At 37.5% G+C, this 21,353-nt stretch overlaps 1 protein-coding gene across 5 annotated transcripts in view; it reads right to left on the reverse strand.

The window, feature by feature from the left end:
* The window catches only part of KIAA1671 (KIAA1671 ortholog), a 133,365-nt gene that overhangs the window by 29,627 nt on the left and 82,385 nt on the right, over nt 1–21,353 (reverse strand). The window lies entirely within an intron of this gene.

Raw genomic sequence — 21,353 nt, forward strand, 5'->3', positions numbered from 1 at the left:
CTGGCACACCCATATTCTAAGCAGATCTGGAAGTAGGAAGTACCAAAATCCCAGGAGAAAGTAATTTACTGTGTGAATATTTCATCGTGCACACCATCTTTGTCACTCTCTTCCATCTTCCTCTCCCTAGAAAGATCCAACTGTGTTTCAGATTTGCCAAGGGAGATTGAAGTAGTTAGGCCTCACTCAGAATTGGACAGCTGAGTCCTTAGGTATCTCTGAGAATCCCACCATTTGTTTCTAATGTTTGCTTTTTCTGACTTCCCCAGTTTTGTTTACACACAATAAATGACACACAGAAGAAGCCATTAAAAATTCAATATTTGCCAACAGTTATCACTGATCTCTCCTTATTTTAAATTTAGAAGAAAATGTCACTCTCAGATACCAGTGTGGAGTTAAGTTAAACACTATTTTCTCTCAACTTCCACACTATATAGAATCTGCCAGCAAATGCTGACTTTAATAACAATCATTCTAATACCAGCCAAACACCATACTAATTCCCTTAAAACTACAGATGCATATATTTCAGTTAATTGCTCAGAGGCCTCAGGCATGAATACTATATAAAATGAGTAGACTATATACTTAATTCTGTATTTTTCCTGACCTTCATATTTTTCTTAGAATTACTTATTACTATAGACAAAGAATATGAGCTATACAAAGAATCTCAGGTCACTCCCTGAAAATTTTAAAGAGACAGAATAGAGAAAATAAGTGTGCGAGAATGCAAACTTTCCCCTCTGACATATTAAGGCATCAAATCACAGAGTACTCGAATATACATTGTGATGCTGGGCCAAAAAGAACCAAGCAACTTTACAAATTGCATGGCCAAAAACTGACCTTTAGAGACATAGTATAGGAAAAGACAATGGTAGTGAGGGTCATTCCTCATAAGTGGCTAGAGCTTTGATATGCAAGTGTATTGTTGATAGTGATTTGATGTTGTTTACATACGTCTTGTTAGAGGTTAGCAATATGGATCAACTGCTTTCGGGTCTATCACTGTTCTATTGATTAAGAGTTCAAAAAGAACATATGAACATTTCGATGGAATTTTAATGTAACAATACTATTGTTTTCATTTCTCTTTGAAGTTTAAGAAGTAAATACCTGTAAATGGTTGTAAATGACCAATTACCTTGTGCTAATGTAACTACTGACCAGTGTGCTCAGAACACAGGCGATGATACTTCAAAGCTACAAGCAATCATCTATTAATAGCTCAAGGGACCCGCTGTCAAGACGGTGTCCATCAGTCTGCATGGATCTATAAAAGACTCTAGAGGACTGATCCTTATCTTAAATCTGTCCAAGTTTGGATTGCAAGACTGGGATCCAAGGACAAGCCTAGAATCACCCTGCTAGTTCTCATGGGAGAATTAGACCAAACTCTGCACATTCACTATTTAGTCTTCATTTCTCCGGACTGGATTTCTTACAAAAAAACTCTAAAAGGACTGATGACCCCCAAGCTGTTTGGGTAAGTTCAAAAACTTTGCAATTTAAGGACTTTGCAACTCAGCTATCATCTCTACTTTGAAACTGACCTAAGAGCTTTATTTTCATCCATATATGTATAGTGACCTTTTACGTTCTTTCCTTTTTTAAAATAAATATTAGTTTAGTTAATAAGCATTAGCTTTAAGCGTGTATTTGGGGAAGATCTGAACTATTCATTGACCTGTTTGGTAACGTGTCCGATCCTTTGGGATTGGTAGAACCTTTTTACATATGATGGATGAAGATTTTCTGTAATCCCCATCATATTTGACTTGGCTGTCTGGGCACTAGCCAAAGGGCTGGATAGTTTTAAAGGAAACTGTATTTTTGTCTACTGAATGACCGCTGAAGTCATCAGAAGCTGTTTGTTGCTGGCTTGGTCTATCTTATGGAAGAAAAACCATCAGTATTTTGGGCTTTGCCTGACCCATTCTTTGCAGTTTGCCCTGTTTAAACTATCTCAGCATGGCTCCCCCGGAGGCCAATGTCAAAACATATTTCAGCATTATAACTTTCTGCATCAGCAATCTTTTTTGGAGAAAAAACCATATTAAGACACATCAAGAAACCAAAAGGGCCCTAACTCTATTTCGTAAGAAATGCTTAGGGTATACCCCAATGCAAAAGGAAGGCATGCCAGAAGAACTCTCCTGTTCACAAGCTAACGGACTTATACCATGCATGGGGAAAAAGAGAATGTAACTAGTCTATAAAATATATGTATACTGCATGTTTGTAGCAGTTACAGACTAATGCAGACAGTAAAATGAAGTTTTCATTCTCTATTCTTGATAAGCCTAACTGAAAGTATGATTTCCTTACCCCACTGCCAAATGGTGCATAAATCTCCTCTCAAAAAGGAGCAAAAGCTTGCTCCAAATGAGAAAAATAACCATTATATTACTTTATGTATATAAACACCACTGATCACAAGGATTTCCTGAAAGTCTCAGAACAACCAACCCACTCCCGCTTACATTATTGACAGCTGCAAAAGTTGTATTAACATTAGAAATTGCCATCAGAAAGCTCCTTCCTGAAGAATATGTTAGGAATTATCAACCTGGCCAATTGAAGCAACAAAGCTAAGGTCCACTTTTCTTCCTATACATCCTTGTATTAAAGAACCCAAGTCTACATTTCAGAAAGGAGAATTAAAGGACTGCAGATAAGACATGTAGAGAGAGGTCGGGTGCGGTCATTCCCTACACAGACAGGGTACTCACGATGGAGAGAAAACTGAAACGTAAAAGAAAAGCACAATAGAAGGGTCTAACTTCTCTTCCATGCATAAGAGAAATGAACAGGGATTAAGGATTTTCTGACTGACAGTCCGAAATCAGTGCTTATAAAAGTTTGCTGGTCAAGAAAAGTTAGGGTGACCAGATGTCATGATTTTATAGGGACAGTCCCTATATTGAGGGCTTTTTCTTATATAGGCGCCTATTACCTCCCATCCCCGTCCCGATTTTTCACCCTTGCTATCTGGTCACCCTAAGAAATGTCTCCCCAACTAAACATCTTAGTCATAGCTTGGGGGGGGGGTTCTCCACATGATTTTAACAGTCTCCCTCTACCAGTGGAGCTTGACATAATGCTCTACACAGCATTTAGATTCTGGAGTTCTCTGGTTTACAGCTCCACATATTTTCATGACAGTGATCATGAAAAACATTTCAAAGTTTAAGTGAAATAAAGCTAGGTAATCAGAAGACTTGCATTTGTTTCTATTTCTGATGTTTCTTGAAATATCAGATCTCATAATACAATTGGGCCTCTTTTATTACTTCCATCTAAGAGTGCTGTTTTGGGCATAAGTCCAGGATTTATCATCATTGTAATTTCCAATCCCTGAAAGTGATGCACAGACTCTCTCTTGACAATCTGGAACAGAAAGAAATTCTCTTCTGTACCCACTAAAGCAGACACTACCTGGAGGAAAAAGAGACAGGCATTTTAAATAAGCACAATAAAGCCAAAACACCTTGTTTACACTGATGTGGAATAAAGACATAGCATAAATGAAATATTGATTGAGATGGATCTCATGAGTCGGAATCTGTGCAGTTAGTTGCAAAAATATCTGACTGCAGAAGGGACCAACACACAACAAAACAGCCAAAGTGACACCCACAGCATGCAATACCAGCAAAAATTAAACACAAAAATCTGCTAGCATAAAATTAATGGGAGCAATTATGTACACACACGGAATAGGCTTTTTGTCATCAGTCCAGAGAGGAGCAACTCAATCTGCCTTCTTATTACTGGAATTATATATGCAGAATGAAATCTCAGTGAATCATTGGAAAGCCTTTTAACGCACTCAGAAATCAGCAGCTAGCTGCTACATACTGTGGCAAAAGTTCTGCTGGCCAGCACTGTATTCAGCGAAACAACACGCAGTATGCAATGCTGCTGGCGGTACTGTAGAAGATGGGAAAATCCTGATTTAGTGCAGGCAACATGATGTGTCTTATTTACAAATCAAAAGAGGTGTGCCAATTGCACATTTGCCCTTTTGATCTACATGCCTGCGAAAGGACAAAGAGATGGAGAAAGTATCCTAAAAATATATAAAAACATTGTTACCCAAGAGTCTAAACGGAGAAGTAAATTCACTATTTAGTGTCAGTTCCAGAGGGGTGGCCGTGTTAGTCAGTTTTTAGCAAAACAGCAAGAGTCCTGTGACACCTGAAAGACTAATAAATCTATTTGGGCGTAACCTTGCAGTTTTATTAGAGTGGACTCTTCACCCTTAAATCAACCTGTTAGCATACAGTATAAACGGAAGGAACTTATTTTATAGTGCAGGATGCGAATACATTCTCTGCCCATCTGAAAAGTTACACTGAAAATGGAGAGCTGGCTGTCTCTCCAGCACACAACTGCAATAGTGGAACAGAGATTCAGATCGAGAATTCTAGAAAAGAAATCCTGACCCAAATGAATAAGGATGATGCCAAACTAGATGCAACAATGTATATTTATTGTACTCACAATCAACATTATGTATCATTTTACCAGTGACCTGAGGAAGAGCTCTGAGCAGCTCAAAAGCTTGTATCTCTCACCAACAGAAGGTGGTCCAATAAAAGATATTGCTTCCCCTACCTTGTCTCTATAACATCCTGGAACTGACACAGTTACAACACCACCACACACTAACATTTTACCAGTGTTATTTAGGTATATAGTTTTCCTTAGTACTTAATGTTCTACTTTCTGGTGTCACACGAAACTTACATACGCTCCTCAAAGGGCAGGTAGAGTGAGAAAACACAACCTACGACCACCCCTGCTACTATCCTTGTGTGTTTAACATTTATTCTTGAAAACAAAGACTGTGTATTGTGCATGTCAGTGATACTGTCCCCTCAAACTCTCTCACCATGAGCATTAATGCACTGTAAAACTATCCAGAGTACAAATGCATCTTCTGAAAAGCCTACTAGCACAATAATTCACTCCTCAAACTTCCTCACCATACAAAGAGAACTGGATAATTAATAAAGGATATTTTAATACATAAAAAACCCAGAATCACAACATTACATGACAAATTGCCAACTACAAGAGCCTTTGGTGAGGGACCTTGCGAAAGACTTACTGAAAGTCTAAGTACACTAGATCCACTGGATCACACTTCTCCTAATGTTGTTGATCCCCTCAAAGAATTCTAATAGATTGGTGAAGTATGATTTCCTTTACAAAAGCCATGTTGACTCTTCCCCAACAAATTGTGTTCATCTGTGTGTCTGATAACAAGCAAAGGTTGGTTGTTTGTACATAGTTTGGATATAACACTGTTCACTGAAAGCTTCCCCTTTACTTTCTTAAGAAAAAATGCAGCAGGCATATATGACACTTGCTATACATTAGTCACTGAATGGTCACCTTGCTTTCATTTTCCCAAAGGCAAACTCCACCACAATCTTGTACCAGCTGAGTGCATAGCTGAATCCATCTCGCTCACTATGTGTGTGGTCAGGAAGAAATTTTCATTAGCCATAGCAAAAACATATATTGCAGGATCCTTGAGAATCTCAGAAGAGCAACACAGGTGTTCCGTGGGAACAGAGTTCATTTCCCTTTACTTTCTCTTGAAAAGTCCAGATTTTTAAAACCTTCCAACACACACTTTTGCTAGCCATCTTAGGCACACTAACACCTGTGAATTTTCCATGATGATCCACTAAGGCTTGAATCTCTCTTTGTTAATGTACTCCTCGAGTTGGTGGAAGGGAGGGGAAGAGAGGGACATAGTTATTTAGTACTGAAATGTAATTGTACTTTTGGATCAGTAGCAAAACTATTAGTTGAAATGCCAAGAGTACAGCTGTATAAAACAGAAGGGCCTTACAATCTATATTAGATATTACAACCCAGATAATTTTGTACATACACACTAAACACATATACAGTAGGTTGAAGGTCAAATTCTCAAGGAATCAGAAATTTATTTTTTTTTATATATACTCTCTATTTGATGGGCTAGTACTGTGCAAAAGGAATTTATCATAATTTAACACCACCGTTTCAATGGTTTCCTAGAGATCTAGCAAGAAAATCCACCAACCCAGTGTTAAAATTAAGTTTGAAAAGTAGTGGCTGTTTTAGGGCAACATCCCACATATATGCAAGCTCCCAACCCACCCCACCCGCGCGCGGACACTCTCCACCACACCCCTGACACTGCAGCAGCAGATAAACAGTTCCTAGAACTGTGCATATTCTTGCTGACCTCATTTGATGACAAAAATTAAAAGGCTTCCATATTGGCTCCTACAGCACTAGATACTCAGGAAGATGCAGCATTTTTCTGTCCATGTTGACTTCCTCTATTTGGCACAGTAACTTTTCAAGTCTTACAAAAATTTTACAAACCAGGAAGAATAAATCAATTGGGAAACTATATTTTAAAAAACTACAGTGTCCTTTTCATTCTTATAATTCATCTTCAAAAGGTGATTAACTGTAGACTAAAGATTAGGTATGATTAAAATCTGACAGATCAAAGATTTAGTAGAATGGTACAATAATGTAATTTTAACCAAACCTTTAACACCAAGACCAATGACAAAAACAATTTCATTTAATCACAACCCTTTAACAACCTAAAGACCTACTGTATGCTGACCCTCTCCACCACCACCACCACAGAAACAGATTTATTTAGTACTGTAAAGCTTTCTATCCAACTCAGACCCCTGCTGAGTTGTAGCTAAACTTCAGAGAACTAGCAGTTTTGAAGTGGTAAATGGGAACTGCCATTTCAGGAGCACATTTGGGATATGAATGTCTGAAGATATTGGCGTATTACAATTGCCCAGGTCTCTGTCTTAGAATATTAAGAATAATGGTTTTATTTATTTTTATGCATTGGTGGTGAACTATTACAAACCCTAAAGAGATATGGGATTATCCTGAAATACCCCTAGACCTGTAAACAGCGAATGTTTCCACATGCTACTAAATCTCCACCAAATCCCATGGTGTAAAGCATTCTGACAAATTATAATATCAACCATTACAGTTCCACTGTTGCTATGCAACCAAAAGACTGTCAGAGCTGTACACATTTTTTTCTCTCCACCCACTGGCGTATGATAAGCAGCAACCAGGAGAGTCGCTTGTGTTAAAGGTCTGCCAACATTTCCTTTATAAAGCATGGGAGTTATTTTTAGCGGTAACTGGTTTAGTGTCTCAGTCTTTTCAAATGATATTGTGCTGAGTATCGTGCACAGATTCAGGCATGAGCCTGAATTCTAATATTTTTTCTCAAAGAAGTAACAGTAAAATCAAAATACAGTGGACTTATATTTATAGACAAAATGACCACGGTGTCACAGGTTTAGTCTCAGCCACTAGATCAAAATGACTTGATTGTAAAATGAAATGTTGAGAAGAGCTAGCACTTGGGGATACCTGGACTGAGTAAAGAACCCTAAACTTTTCGCCAACCCCAAAACACAATCTGAAATATTTCAGTCAGGAAGGAGTGATCTCAGTGCTTCTGAAACTTTACATCTGTAAAAACAATAGGCCCTTGGGGTTGCTAGATCCCCTTTTCTGAGAAGAAGTGGGGAGGAAAGAGGGAAAGTAGAACAGGTCATAAGAAGGGAGGGAGAAGGCTACCTCCTGCACCACTGGATGACCCAGAGTTGATCAGAAACGAAGACAGAGAAGTCAGACAGAGAAGCCTAGCTACTTAGCAAAACCTTCTGGGGTCTGTGAACCAATTAATTGATTTCAGGAGAAACTGCCTAGATTGACGATGCTGCAAAAACTAGACAATGGACATACACTATAGCTACTCTTCATTGCAAGGACTTTTGTTTGCATTAGTGTCCCTTTAAAATGGGGGATGATTTAATCTAATTGTGTGGGATATATGCTCTAACTCAATATTTTAAATCAAATGATCTCAAACCATTGTACTGTTAGTGTTATTGCTCCTTTGGTTTTTAAACAAAAATCATAATACACCCATTAAGCTGTTTATTAGCCTTCCTAAAACCTTGTTAATATGAAAACCAACTTGAATCAGGATAAAATGTATTGTGCTTCAGCACTGTGTTTCATAATAAATCCAACTGAAATTGATATGCCCTTGCACCCAGTGATTTCAATGGGACTTGACTTTATGTAGCAGTAGCAAAAGGAAAATTAAGCCAAAGCAAAAAACTGGAACTCCATTTGATTGCACCTTTCAGTATGTGAAAAGAGTAGTATTGACCACTGTGTACCCCTCACAACTTCCCTACACATTCCAACTGTGCTAAACAAGGCATTGGCACCATTCACATAAATGGGGCATTGTATTCAACATTAATTTGCACACACTTCTGGCAATGTTGTGTAGAAACTTTAAAAAACAAACAACGTAGCAGTTGATGTGGGAAGAACATTGCCCAGTGAACACTGTTGAAATGTTGCAAGGATTCTGATAGAAGATCTGTAAGCCACTCAAGCTGTCTGTAGTACATAGCTTTTTGGTTGGTATTTATTTAATTTGAAAGTCACTATATTAAAATAAGTTGATTGGAATTAAAATGAAAAACACATTTAAGCAAAATTAATGATAGACCTTAAATTGTGGAAAGCAATAAAACGAAAGTTAAGGTTGAAAACATTTAACTTACTAGCTTATTTAGATAGTCTTAGAAACTAGGCACATTGTATTGTACAACACTAATATATAACCCTGGAAAACCTACAGATACTGTATTGCCAGGGTAGGAATATTTGTACCTTAACTGAAAATCCAGCTGTGCCAAGGCCCTAAACAATACCTTGTTAACAAATTTCACTGTATTATTTATTTGTATTAAAGCAGTGCCCAAAGACCCCAGCTGCGATCAATGCCCCACTGTTTTAGGCAGTGTAAATACATAAGGGAAAGACAGTCCCTGCCCCAAAGAGCTTACAAACCAAATAGACACAACAGACAGAGAAGTGAAGTGACTTGCCCAAGTTTAAACAGCAGTTAATGGCAGAGCTGGGAATAGAATTCAGTTTCTGTTTCCCAGTTCAATGCCTTCTCCATTATCCCACACTGCCTTTCTAATTTGGGCTTGATTCTGCAAGGTGCTCAGCACTGTTGAATCCTTTAGGAATAGTGAGGCAGATTCCTCACTCCACCCACCACACACACTCCTTTTACAATGATCGGGTGATACAAACAGAGTGAAAACTACCTGCACTTCTTTTGCTGAGCATTTCCCTTGTGTTGGGGAATCCCCAACCTGTGTAGCTCCATTTTTCCTATGCCATGTTCCTCCTAGACCTGGTATAAGACCAGTGGGTGGAGAGTTCCTTGGGAGTCTGCTGCTGTAACCTGCACCAAGACCAAGAAGAGAATCAGGGAGTTGATTACTGTGCCAAGCTGATCTTGGCTATAGCAGAAGCTCTGGCCAAATGACTCCATGGGAACTTAGGTTTATCAAGAAGCTGGTTAACTCAATGGAATGGGACCCAATTAATATCTTTGCAATTGTGCTTATAATTATGTATTATCTACCTTTCCATTGCAGTATATATTTCAAAGGCTTCATATAGATTGCCATCTTCAACTGGTATACCCTGAAAAAGGAGTTGCTTAGACCTGCAAAGAAAATTCCCTATATTTTAATAGAAAAATCATGTGATTTTAGTGCAGGGCTGGAGACAGAAGTAAAGGCTGATACTGAGAATGATGAGGAAATAGAATCCAATTCTAAAAAGATACGTTGTCTGAGCCAAATGAACAGAATATTAGAATACTTCCCCAAATCAATTATGGATAGGAAAACTGAGCAGAATATTGGGAACAGTAGGAAATGTTTGACACATGAGAGAATTAAACAGTCTATTGCTATAAATCAGTTTTTCTTTGCACTCTAGTGCAGTAAAGATCTTTATTAAATATACACACAGCACATACATTAGGGAGGAGGATCTTATCTATTCTTGTTTAAACACCACAAATTAAGAGAGGTTTATTATTCCCCATTAACTCCATCTTCAATACTTCTGCAGAATATTCCTCTACAATTTATCACAATTCCTTGCAATGGGAGGAAGTCGCTATTCCTGGGGAAGTTATCACTTTAAATAGCACAGACTTACTTGGATTTCTTAAAACACCATAAATAAAAGGCAGAACACACACAAAGCAAAGGCAAGCTTTGGTAACTTCTTCAGTATGAAACTGAGTCCGTTTTATCAACAATTCTATTGTTTCTAAAGAATTCATATTCTGTTACCTAACTTTACCAAAATGTGGTTCGTGTGTACTAGTATGAGTGTGTACTAGTATGGAGTTTAGATTAAATCACTATATGTAGCTTTACGAATTTGGTACATTTGTTTATTCTCTGAAGAGGCTATGAGCTCACCTGCATTTCAAAACATTCATGTTTTACTAGTTTTAAATATTAAAGATGAATGGAAAAGGGTGAATAACATTTGCTATGCAGCTGACACAGTGATGTTGGCTAATTCAAAAGGTCTGATGAAGTTAGTGGAGATTATATATGAATATGGCGAACAATATGGACAAGACAAAAACTATGGTCCTATGCAAGGATACTAGGAAAATATGCAAAAGTCCAGAGAACGACCAAGCCATACAGCAAGTGAGAAATCATTGCTATTTATGAAGCATCATTACAAAGATGGAAAATGGATACTGAAGTCAGCACCAGAGTATAGCTAGAGTGAAACAGACATTTCAGAAGAATAAACATTTGATGAGAAAGGACATAAATCTGAAGGCTAAATTTTGACTTTCAAAAACTTACATTTGGTCTGCGTTAAATTACAGCTGTGAAACATGGACATTCAAACAATCGATAATAAAGAAACTACAGTCCTTTAAGTTATGGTATTACAGAATAATTCTGAAAATATCATGGATGGACTACATAACTAATGAAAATGTACTGGTGAGCCTGAAACTTAGCAAATGCTAGTCAGAGATCTTATTAAATGAATTATTCAATATGCAGGACACATTTTAAGAGTTTCAGGGGGTGATGCATGTTTATGGGCACTGGAACGGAACGCCGATGGCAGAAGTATGTGAGGCAGAAAAAGAAGATATTGGATGGACGATATAATATCCTGGATGGATCAAAATGACTGTTCATCTGCAAAGAGACTAGCAGAGGACTGTACAGCCTCCACTAACAGAGATGCTATGTAAGAAGAAGAAACATTAAAGGGAGTTCTGAATGGAGTCACAGAAACCATTTTTAGTACGTAAGTGCTGGTGTAAAGATACGTTCTTGTGACAGATTCTGTCACTTTTACTTATGTTGACTGGTACCTTAGACAGGAAGAAGTCCTGTCAAAATCAAGAGTAAGGCAAGCCTCAACATGAGTAAAGTGGCAGAATCTGGCCCTTTATCAGAAAAGATGAATTTTGCTGCATTATATTTTGAGTGATCAGCCTTTAATATTTTAAAGAATGGAGCCCGCACTTCAGCTCCAACTGTACATAGTTTAGGAGCTGGATGTCAATTCCCTTACACAAACACCACAGAGACATCACTAGCAAGCAAACTTTGCCGATAAGCTGAAGTGACCAGTTCAAACAAACATGTAAAGAGAACAATAAGTGGCGGAAGGTAGATTGCAACTGCCAACCAGTTTTGCAGGAGGAGGTTTTTTGGGTTTTTTTAATGAGATTATATTCATTTATGTAGCCCCTATCGTCATTGCAGCTCAACCTACTTACAAAATTGAAGCACATTAATTACATAAAACTATGAAAAAACCAAAAACGGGTCATTCAATATGTGCAATGCCCAGCGCAATAGGCTCTGATCCCCAACTGGAGCCTTTACTGGCTACCCCAATACAAGTGATAATGTTATTAATGCACTAGTACTCTGCTAAACTCTGAAAGGGAGTGAACTCCAAACGTGAACAAACCTCAGTTGAGAAAACCCTTATCACTGACCCCCGAGTTTTACCCTAGGAGTTATAGTAAGAGCTTCCCAGAAGTTCCCAACTCTCATTATTGGGTAGAGGATGAGGGAAATACATATGTGAAGGGAAAAGCACAAGTCCAGCAGGATTGGAACTTTGTGTGGAACTGGGTGGGCACCACAGTGTCTATCTCAAAGGAATTTAAACAGAATATCACTATATTATTCCTTCACGAAAGATTCAGAGGTCTATTCCCCCTGCCATGCATGTGCAGCTCTCATTAACACTAATGGGAGTTGGCATAAAGAGGAGAGCAGACTCCTCTTACTCTCTTAACTGGATTAAGCAGTCTTATTTTATGCTGTAACGTTAGGAAGGAAATATGTTTACTTGCACTAAACACCCATATGCTTGGGAGCAACATCTTCAAGCTATGGTATTTTACATTAAAGATTCAAGTATAAAGTTAAATGTCTCCAATTAGACACACTAATTGATCAAACATTTTTCCTGACAGATCTCTTTATGCTTAAAATAGGATGAAGTTTGACAAGTGTATCATTAGTGAAAGTTCCTGACACCAACCAAATATCAAATACTTATTTCATAAATTGCAAGTTCTTTCTTTCAAAATTACATGCACACATAAAAATCAAACATCTTGAAAAAAATTCTAAAAGTACACAAAGTTGAGGAAATAGAAACAAATGTCAATCCATGCAGAGGATATAAGCAAATGAAATAGGCATAAATATTCAATGAAACAAGAAATAAAATTATTTTTATTACAAAAATATTACTGCAGTCAGAATAAAATGTATTTCGATTAATGTGTGTTTAATTTAATTTATTTATTTAGGTCTCGCAGCTAACCATACATCATTTTCTGCTTTTTTTTTCCAAAATACAAGAGGAATGAGACCTAGATAACTAAGTGTAAAGGCATTTCTTTGTTCAAGTGTCATTAAGTGTTTATGCTGTAATAAGAACCTATTAAAATTACTAAGAGTATTTATTACTGTCCTAGATTCAGTTGCTCTCAAAAAAAACCAGAACTAAACATCTTCCACCTGATTCTTCCTGTTAACAGAACTAGAAAAACCAAGTCTAATAAAAAAGTCCTAGGGTACTACTTTCCTTATGGCCCTACCGTACACTGCCAGCTATGTTCCTGGCCTGATAAACAAAAGGAAGAAGTTATTAAGAATGAAAAACCCTGAATTGCTTGTGTGTTGGTTCTTGTGCACCCATTAATTAAACTCAACAAATCTACTTTGTCATTGTAAAGGTCCATTTATTTTCATAGAAAAGACAGACAACTGACTCATTCTAAAAAGCATACTGTCTACAACTGTGTTATACTCTGCCTTGCAACGTTTCTCTGCAAATTTAGAAATTAAGTTGCACTCATTAACAAGAGTGAAAGAAAATATTTTAAACTCAAGAATGATTCATTGCTGTTCTTTGGGTGAATATTTTATTGGTATACAGAAAATTCATTAAATACCATATTGTAAGTAGATACAATTACTATAGGTGATCAATAATTCCATAATAAAGTAATTATGCACAGAAAAAACCACTCAGGATAATTTGTTTTTATTTATTAGTTTTTTGGGGGAACAAGAAAAAAATACTCCCCCCCGCCTTCAAAAAAAAAAAAAAAAAAAAAAAAAAAGGTAAACTAGTGCATGAAACAGAGAGTTTCCCTATAGAGGACATAAAAGCGTTCAAATAATTCAGTGCTCCTTGAGTTAAATCATAGCAAGTTGGTGTACCTCGTTTTAATCACACAGTACAGAACAGTGGGCTAATATCCCTGGAAAACCAAACCATATATTTAATAAGTATTGCCTACGTAAAGGGAATAGAGAATGGGTGCTACATACATGCTCCAAACTGCCCACTGCACATCACTGGCCCCAAAGGGTGTTTTGCTGAGACCTATGCCATGCATCCTCCCTAGGGATGCTGCCGTAACTGTGATGTTCCTGCCCATCACTAGCTCAGCACAGGAGCACCATGGTGCCAGACAGACTTAATATAAAAAGAGGAGGAGTTGGTGCTCCACTTACAACTTGTTTTTGGTTTTTTTTAAGTGGAGGAGAAGGAAGCATAAGCTTCCATTGGTGAGCTGATTTTTTCCAGACCTGGAGGTTGAAAATTCCACCTCGCTTCTTACTGCCTCCACCATCACCATGTGCTAATCAGAAGGAGCTGGTGCACGATGGGGGCTTTTCCAGGGTTGGGGGCATTCCCAAAACGCCTTTGCCACTTTCGAGCCAGACTTAAAATATCCAATTTGAATCTTTTTCTAGTATACAGTTGTCAGAAGGTCCCTTTTCATTTCATATTCCACTGCATGAGGTCATATACATGCATCTTACAAGTTTAACATATTCTGAACTACTAACAAAATAAGTAAGAAAGGATAACAGGTTTAGGCATTTAATTCTTTTCAGCCAAACAGAATCCCTACAAATGTGCTCTTTGCCAGTGATTTATCTTCTCCAGGATGTCACTTTGAGGTTTTAAAAGGAGCCAATGTTTGACTAAGGGGTGGCTTTATGGCCATGATATGTACTTGTGTAAACAGAAACACCTTAAACTGCACCACTATAGCAAATCTCTGTAACTCAGCCACTCCCACTCAACAATATTTTGGGAATGTGTTGAATAGCTAGTTAAACTTGCCATTTTCACAAAGGTATAAATCCACCTGTTAATTATAAAAGATTTAAGCATATTTAGAGGTAAAAGACTTTTTCACATTGTAAACAAATGTATGAAATGTCTCTAAACACATATTCCATAAAGATTTGGCAAATAATATATTTAACCTTTGATAAATATATTTACTTCTAATGCTTCAATCTTAAAAAGTTTAGCAGAGGTAGTTAGGAAAGATACTGCAGTAACCAGAAGATAACATGGGACACAGTTACATCTCATGAAATTGGTAGATTAGAAATACTTATAGGACCGCACACGCACGCACACGCGCACACACACCTTGGCCCCACACTTACTTCTGTTGTATTTTTAAAACCTATTATTTTCTTAACTACATTTTCATGAAGTAACCCCAACCAAAAAGAACTCTATAGTAGTGTTTGCTTTAACGCCTAGTTTTTCCATCGTATCTTCATATAAAAAGTATTATAAGATTAATATACTAAATCCAGATGCTCATGGTGAGCATTCAGACCCCATCAGCTTTGTGTGTGGCCTGGAATACTTCAATTATAAAGCAGGGGGGGAAAAAACACACTTTGAAGCATTACATTTGAAAAGGTTAACTGGAATAGCAACTCAGAAGTTAAAAATCATTTGGTTTTACAACACACAAGAAAATTAGGGATCAAATGGAAATGTGTTATCCATTTTATAACTAAAGGGCTCCCTGGAAAAAAAAGATCCAACTGAAGAACATAACAGACTGCAGTCTTCTAGCAGGCTTGGCCCAACAACCATACATGGCCAGAATATGACCATTCATTCAAGAGCAAATGTATGTTTACATATCTAGCACCCATTTTTTAACAAAATAGATCACAGGGTGATTGGATTGCTCAAGAGTTTTGTAATGCAATATGTAATTATAATGCTTTTACTTTTAAGTCACCCATACAAATCCTGCTCAGATCAGTAACAAGTGAAAGTAGATAAGGTCCAATGAGTGGATTCTCCAACACTAACAATTTTTAAAATCAAGATTGGTTTTTTTTTTATGAAATATCTGCTCTAGGAATTATTTTGGGGAAATTCCATGGCCTGTGTTATACAGGAAATCAGACTATATTATCACAATGGTCCCTTCTGGCCTTAAAATCTATGAAAGTTCACCGGTGTGCGCGCTAAAATATCACTAAGGCTAAGGAAGCATGTACACATTTAACAAAACATATTGACCACTGTCAAACTGAACGTCTTAAAAAAAAATCTTAACATATCCCACCATAATCCTTTCCTAAGGCCGGAGACAGAGGTAAAAAGATGTGCTTTTATGTTCTGAAGGGTCAATACAATCTGCCTTTGACATGCCCAGGAGAAGAGCAAATTCCAAAGACATGTCACTGCCAAGAAGTATACCCTGATCCAAGGATTCACACCTAAGAACTGTTAGCTGAAGCCCACCAGTAAATCAACTTCTGAGGTGGCACGCAGGGATACTGAACTGTTGCTTTAAAGGTTACCTAGACACAAATCACACAGACCAAAAACACCTTGAAATGCACCCAGCCATAAACTGCCTAGCAGGACACAGTTAACTAAAATGCTTCAAGTCACCACAACAGCCTACAAATCCAAGAGCAGGTGGTGTTGAAGAAGCATCTGTACACTGTTAACTTGTGAGAGTATAATCCTTGCAACAACCTCAAGATGTTTTCACATACTAGTACAAACATAGCAGCAGCCATGCTTGCTCTCATTCAAGTCTCAATTTGAGCCAAGTACCGGGAAAAGCAGAGAAACTGCAATGTGCGAATGTAGAAGAGAATTAAGAATTGAGTAACATCATATCTGGCAATGGAACCTAAGCCGCCCTCATTTTATGACCTCACGTATACATTGAGCAAGAAGATGGCACACCATATGAAAGAGCCACTGAGGCAGACAAGAGCCACACCCATCTTCAGAACCTCTCATGGAGGAAAGGTAGTCACTGAAGTGCAATTCTATTCACTTTTGGCAAGATCTGCAGCCAAGCCAACAAAACATACATATATATATAAAATTTCACACACACACACAAAATGTAATTTTGTCCTTTTATTATTACCATGATGCCTACAGGAAATTAACTTGCTGATTATCGCTAACTTGTGGGTATCTAGGGATAATTTTTATGTCTACAGACAAAAACCAGTGCATTAACAAAACAATGATTTGAGATCCAAGTGACTACAGCCAAGTTTTGCAGTTTCTATTTTTTGTTTGAAAATTATCTCACATAAAATTAAGACAATGCAATTCTTCAAGAAGAGATTTCCAATAGAGATACTTCTGGTTTACACTCTCAGCTTTGTTTATTCCTCCAAAAAGGGGAACCTGTCTTTTGACATTCCAAGGAACATTTCATAAGCAACACAGTTTAGGCCTAGAAACATTGGCAGTATTTCCGCCAAGATTTTTATGAAAGAATGGGACAACCCAATGTTTTTCCCCCACAGTGGGAGAGGCTTGCAAAGAAAGGAAACAAGACACCTGTGACTGCTTGTTTTGTTATAAACAAAGACCAAACAAATAATAAAAGTATTACAGGAAAAAAGTCGCTCAAAGTCTTAAAAATGCTTTCTGCTGAATAAAACCAAAACAGTATATTTACAACCATAATCTTGCATTACAGTTTGCGTTGTTTATAGCTTGGTATAAACTGGTTCTGACAGAGCAGCCTTAGCTATGATAAAGGTACAGTCATTTAAGGGTTCTTGGATTGGAACGTAGGGGCCATCTTTTTGTTCTGTTTGTACAGCGCCTGCCGCAACGGGGTCCTGGCCCACACCTGTGGCACGTATGGCACTATGGCAATATAAATACATTAAAAACATATTTGGGCTCCTTATATCACTTGACTGACCTGGCACTAGCAACAGTTCATAAAAATAAATACCAAAAAAAAAAAATGTATTTAAATCTATATATATTCTGTTGATTCAAATTCATGCTACCCAAAAGTGGTCTCACATAAGGCCATCTATTCCTCTGGTTTTTATTTTAGAAATAAAGTTTTGAGATGATATCATCTTGAGGTTAGAAGTGATTGCTGTAAAGTGCAAACTGGACTCCAATGTGTAAGGTATTGTACTCTGACAAACTAAATCACTAGATTTTCAATGAGCCATTTCCTTCCAGACTTCCTTCCTGAGGAACCTGCAATGGAACCTCTTCACTGGGCAGCTAGAGACAGCAAAGCATGTCAAGAGTTTGGCTCATGTCAGGAAGTTTGTGCTGACAAAAATACTAACCCTGAAATTTTGAAGGGGTATAAACATAGAGTGACAAGAGAGTGGGGGGAGATTTCGCAATAGAAGAACCTAACATTTATACAAAAAAAAATGTTGTTAGTGGATCATGGTGTGTATTCCCTGAGCTCCTACTCTAGTTTTTCACTCTCATAGCTCAGTATCTGCTTCTGCAAGATCCAGAAAGAAATTACTGGCCCTGATCCTCAGCTGAGGCCAAGAACTGAAGCATGGAGGGCAAGGATATGAAGGTTACTTTAAATCACCCTTCCACTCCCTGATCTTGGAACTCCTCTGTGCTGGGTTAGATCTCTAGTGCAATTTAGCACTACTGCAATAACACGTGTATGAGCTCTTGGCCTGGCCACATAGCCTACACCAACTGCACAAAGAGGGTAGTATAGGAAATACTACTGAGACTCTGCCCCGCCTGTGGATTGCCCTAGGCTAAAAAATCCTTTAAGAGACAAGTAAGCCTACTTTAGATCGAGTATCGTGAAGCTGCCCTATGGCTGGCAAAGATCTGGCCTATCATGAGGTGTTTGTAACATCAGTCTGTGGCCATGGAATTTTGTGTTACAAACTCTGCATGGAAAACACTTCTGGAGGGTTACGTAGGAGATAAAAGAGAAATAACTGATTTCAGTACAAAATAATTAGCAAATATGGCAAATAAAAACTATGGAAAACAACCAGTCTAATGCTGTAAGTACGATGCACTTGAAAGATTACTAAATATTAAAATTCTTCAAAGTGGTAACGAGGCGACTCACACAGCAAGAAAAAGCATGTGTCATCTCCTAATGCACTGTAATATATTTTAATACATTTTCTGTTAGGAAGTTTCAGAGAATTTCATTGAAGGAGTGGCCAAAAGGGGAAGGAGTGCATACAAGTTAGACAATGCAGTAGTAACTTTTTCCACTTCCACTTTACCCAGAGTACTTTTTTGGAGCATTCGGGACAGGCTATGCTTAGATCAACTGTAATTTCAGCAGTAAAGTTCACCTTGAGTTTTGCAAGTATCTTAGTGTCTCGTACAACACTGAGAATACAATCAGCACTGTACTTCAGTGGAACACAGGAAATCAACTCCATCTAGAAAGAATTAGGTATAACTCACTAGTGGGCGGCTTACAAACAAGTAAGCAAAAGCTTAACTTCATTGTCATTTGAAAGTACGCCACAAAAAGTATCAACAGCAAACTTACATTACATTGTAAAAATGATTAACAGCCAACCCATTTACAATGGATTACACACAATTTTAACAACATTAGTATTTAATACAAATCTATACGTGATTCCATGGACTAACTAAAAACAAACTTCAATTTCAGTCCAAATCAGAAAGGTAACATTGCTGTGAAAGTACTGCTAGATACTGAATCATACTGAATATAATCCATTACGTAGGGGCTTTTCTTCTTCAAAATTGTTTTAGGACGACAACGACATATAAAACAAGTCTTCTAAAGTAGTTCTAAGACCCTATATTCCTAGGCTATTATGGTTAAATTGCACCATAGTACAACGTTAAGGTCTCATTCCTTAACCATTGTGCAAACTCTGAAAATATTGATTTTATTTCAGTTAAACTATTCACAAAAGTTAAACACATGCATAAATGTTTGCATGATTCAGACCTAAAGTGGCTCTGGCGCCAGCATGAGCAGTAAGTTCAGAGGCCACCCTACTTATCAAGAAGATTTTCTACACTGTAAGCAATGGGAAGTTTTGATGTGTCACTTCTGAATGACAAGAGGCAGACTCCATTCCTTTCTATTTCTGAAAGAATGTATTTGTATCATTTTTGCATGACAAAAATGTTAAATTGTTTTTCATTTTGACAACTCTAATAAATGTGTAGTGTCACAAATTCCCATAGGGTTCTTCCCCTCCTCCCTCCACCTCTCCAATGACATTTGTTTCCAAATAAACTTGCCTCTTCCAGTCTTTGTGCTTCTTTGACAATATATTTTTTCAGCTTCTTTAGCTGAGCTGCCAAAGAGTAGATGAACAGCAAGTCAGGCCAAGCAAGTGTTTTAAGTTTTATTGCTGATGAAATATTAGAAATATTTTGTGTGTAAATGCCACACCTTTCTGAGGAACACATGCTTTACCCGAAGCACACAATGAAGAAATCCTAATTAGCTCCCATCAAATCCATCCATGCCTCTAGGTTTATGAAGGCATATTGCTTTGTAAAAAGAATTCTAAACAAGTTCACATGAAAGTGCCATTCATGGTTAATTGAGTAACTGGAAATCAAGGGTTTGATCCTGCTCCCACTGAAGTCAAGGGCAAAACATTGGGCTTTCAATGGTGCAAAAGAAAGCCCTAAATTAGAAGGCTGCTTTACCATTTGTTAAACTATTCTTTAAAATGTTTGTAGCCATGTATTAAATTCCTTCCCAATGAAAAAAATGTTTAAGAGGGACTTGGCTCATTTACCTATCAGAATGAGCTGTATGTATTCCATTTCCTTTTAGGAAAACTGCAGTTGGAACTACCTGCAAAATTGTGGCTTTACAATGCATTTCAATAGATACAGATAAAGAACTACAGAGGTTTACCTTTTGCCCAAACATTTGATAGGGATTTGTCAACTAAGCCTGGCAGAAAGCTGTCAGGCAGGAACAAGAGCAGGGTCCCCAATCCTCAGACCTCTTCAGAGTGTCCTCCAACTGGGCTTTTATTTGGCCTGCGGAATTCTTACCCCCTCATATGCATAAAAAATTCTTCCCTATGCAGTGTGCATTTCTTTTATCACTTTGTCACGCTAGTTATTTAACAAGAAAGTGTGTGTTCTTCTGAAGATAACCCCCAGAAAGAAAAAGACATTTAATCAAAAAACCGTTCCATGTGGCACGAAGTCAGAGTGTACAGAGAGCAAGCCAGACCATCCTCACATGCCTCATTAAATGATGTGCTGCTTACAGCTCCACCAGGCTTGCAGATTCCAGTGTGGGTCATAAATTCTGTATTTCATAATACTCCAATATTAATTACTCTGTAAGAATAAACATGCTTTTAGTCCTTTGATGGACAATATTATCAGCTTACAATTAGCTGCAAGGTGACAGCATCTTGATTCTTTTTAACCATCTACATTAATAATTTCCACTAAAACGTTATTAAAAATGAAAAGAACAATTGTACAGATAAAGGAAGAAGTTACATTGGGCCAATGTGTTCCCCAACAGAATACCAAATATAAAGCAGTGTCAGACCAACTTTTGTCAATTGCAGAATAGATCTTTGTCCTGTGTTAGTTTTAAAAGAACACCAAAGTTAGTTTTTGTCAAAACCTTGTGTCAATTAACTTTGACCAATGAAAGTTAATGGAAATTTCTATTTGCACTAGAGAAAAAAATCCAGCTCATTTACAAAGAGGCAGCATTAGAAATGTTTTGGAAGATATTTATAGACTGAAAAGCTGACATGACACAGATCAGT

The sequence above is a fragment of the Emydura macquarii genome, unplaced genomic scaffold (genome assembly GCF_026122565.2).
Source record: "Emydura macquarii macquarii isolate MOO-44397 ecotype Brisbane River unplaced genomic scaffold, CSIRO-AGI_Emac_v2 contig_554, whole genome shotgun sequence".
NCBI classification, from domain to species: domain Eukaryota; kingdom Metazoa; phylum Chordata; order Testudines; family Chelidae; genus Emydura; species Emydura macquarii.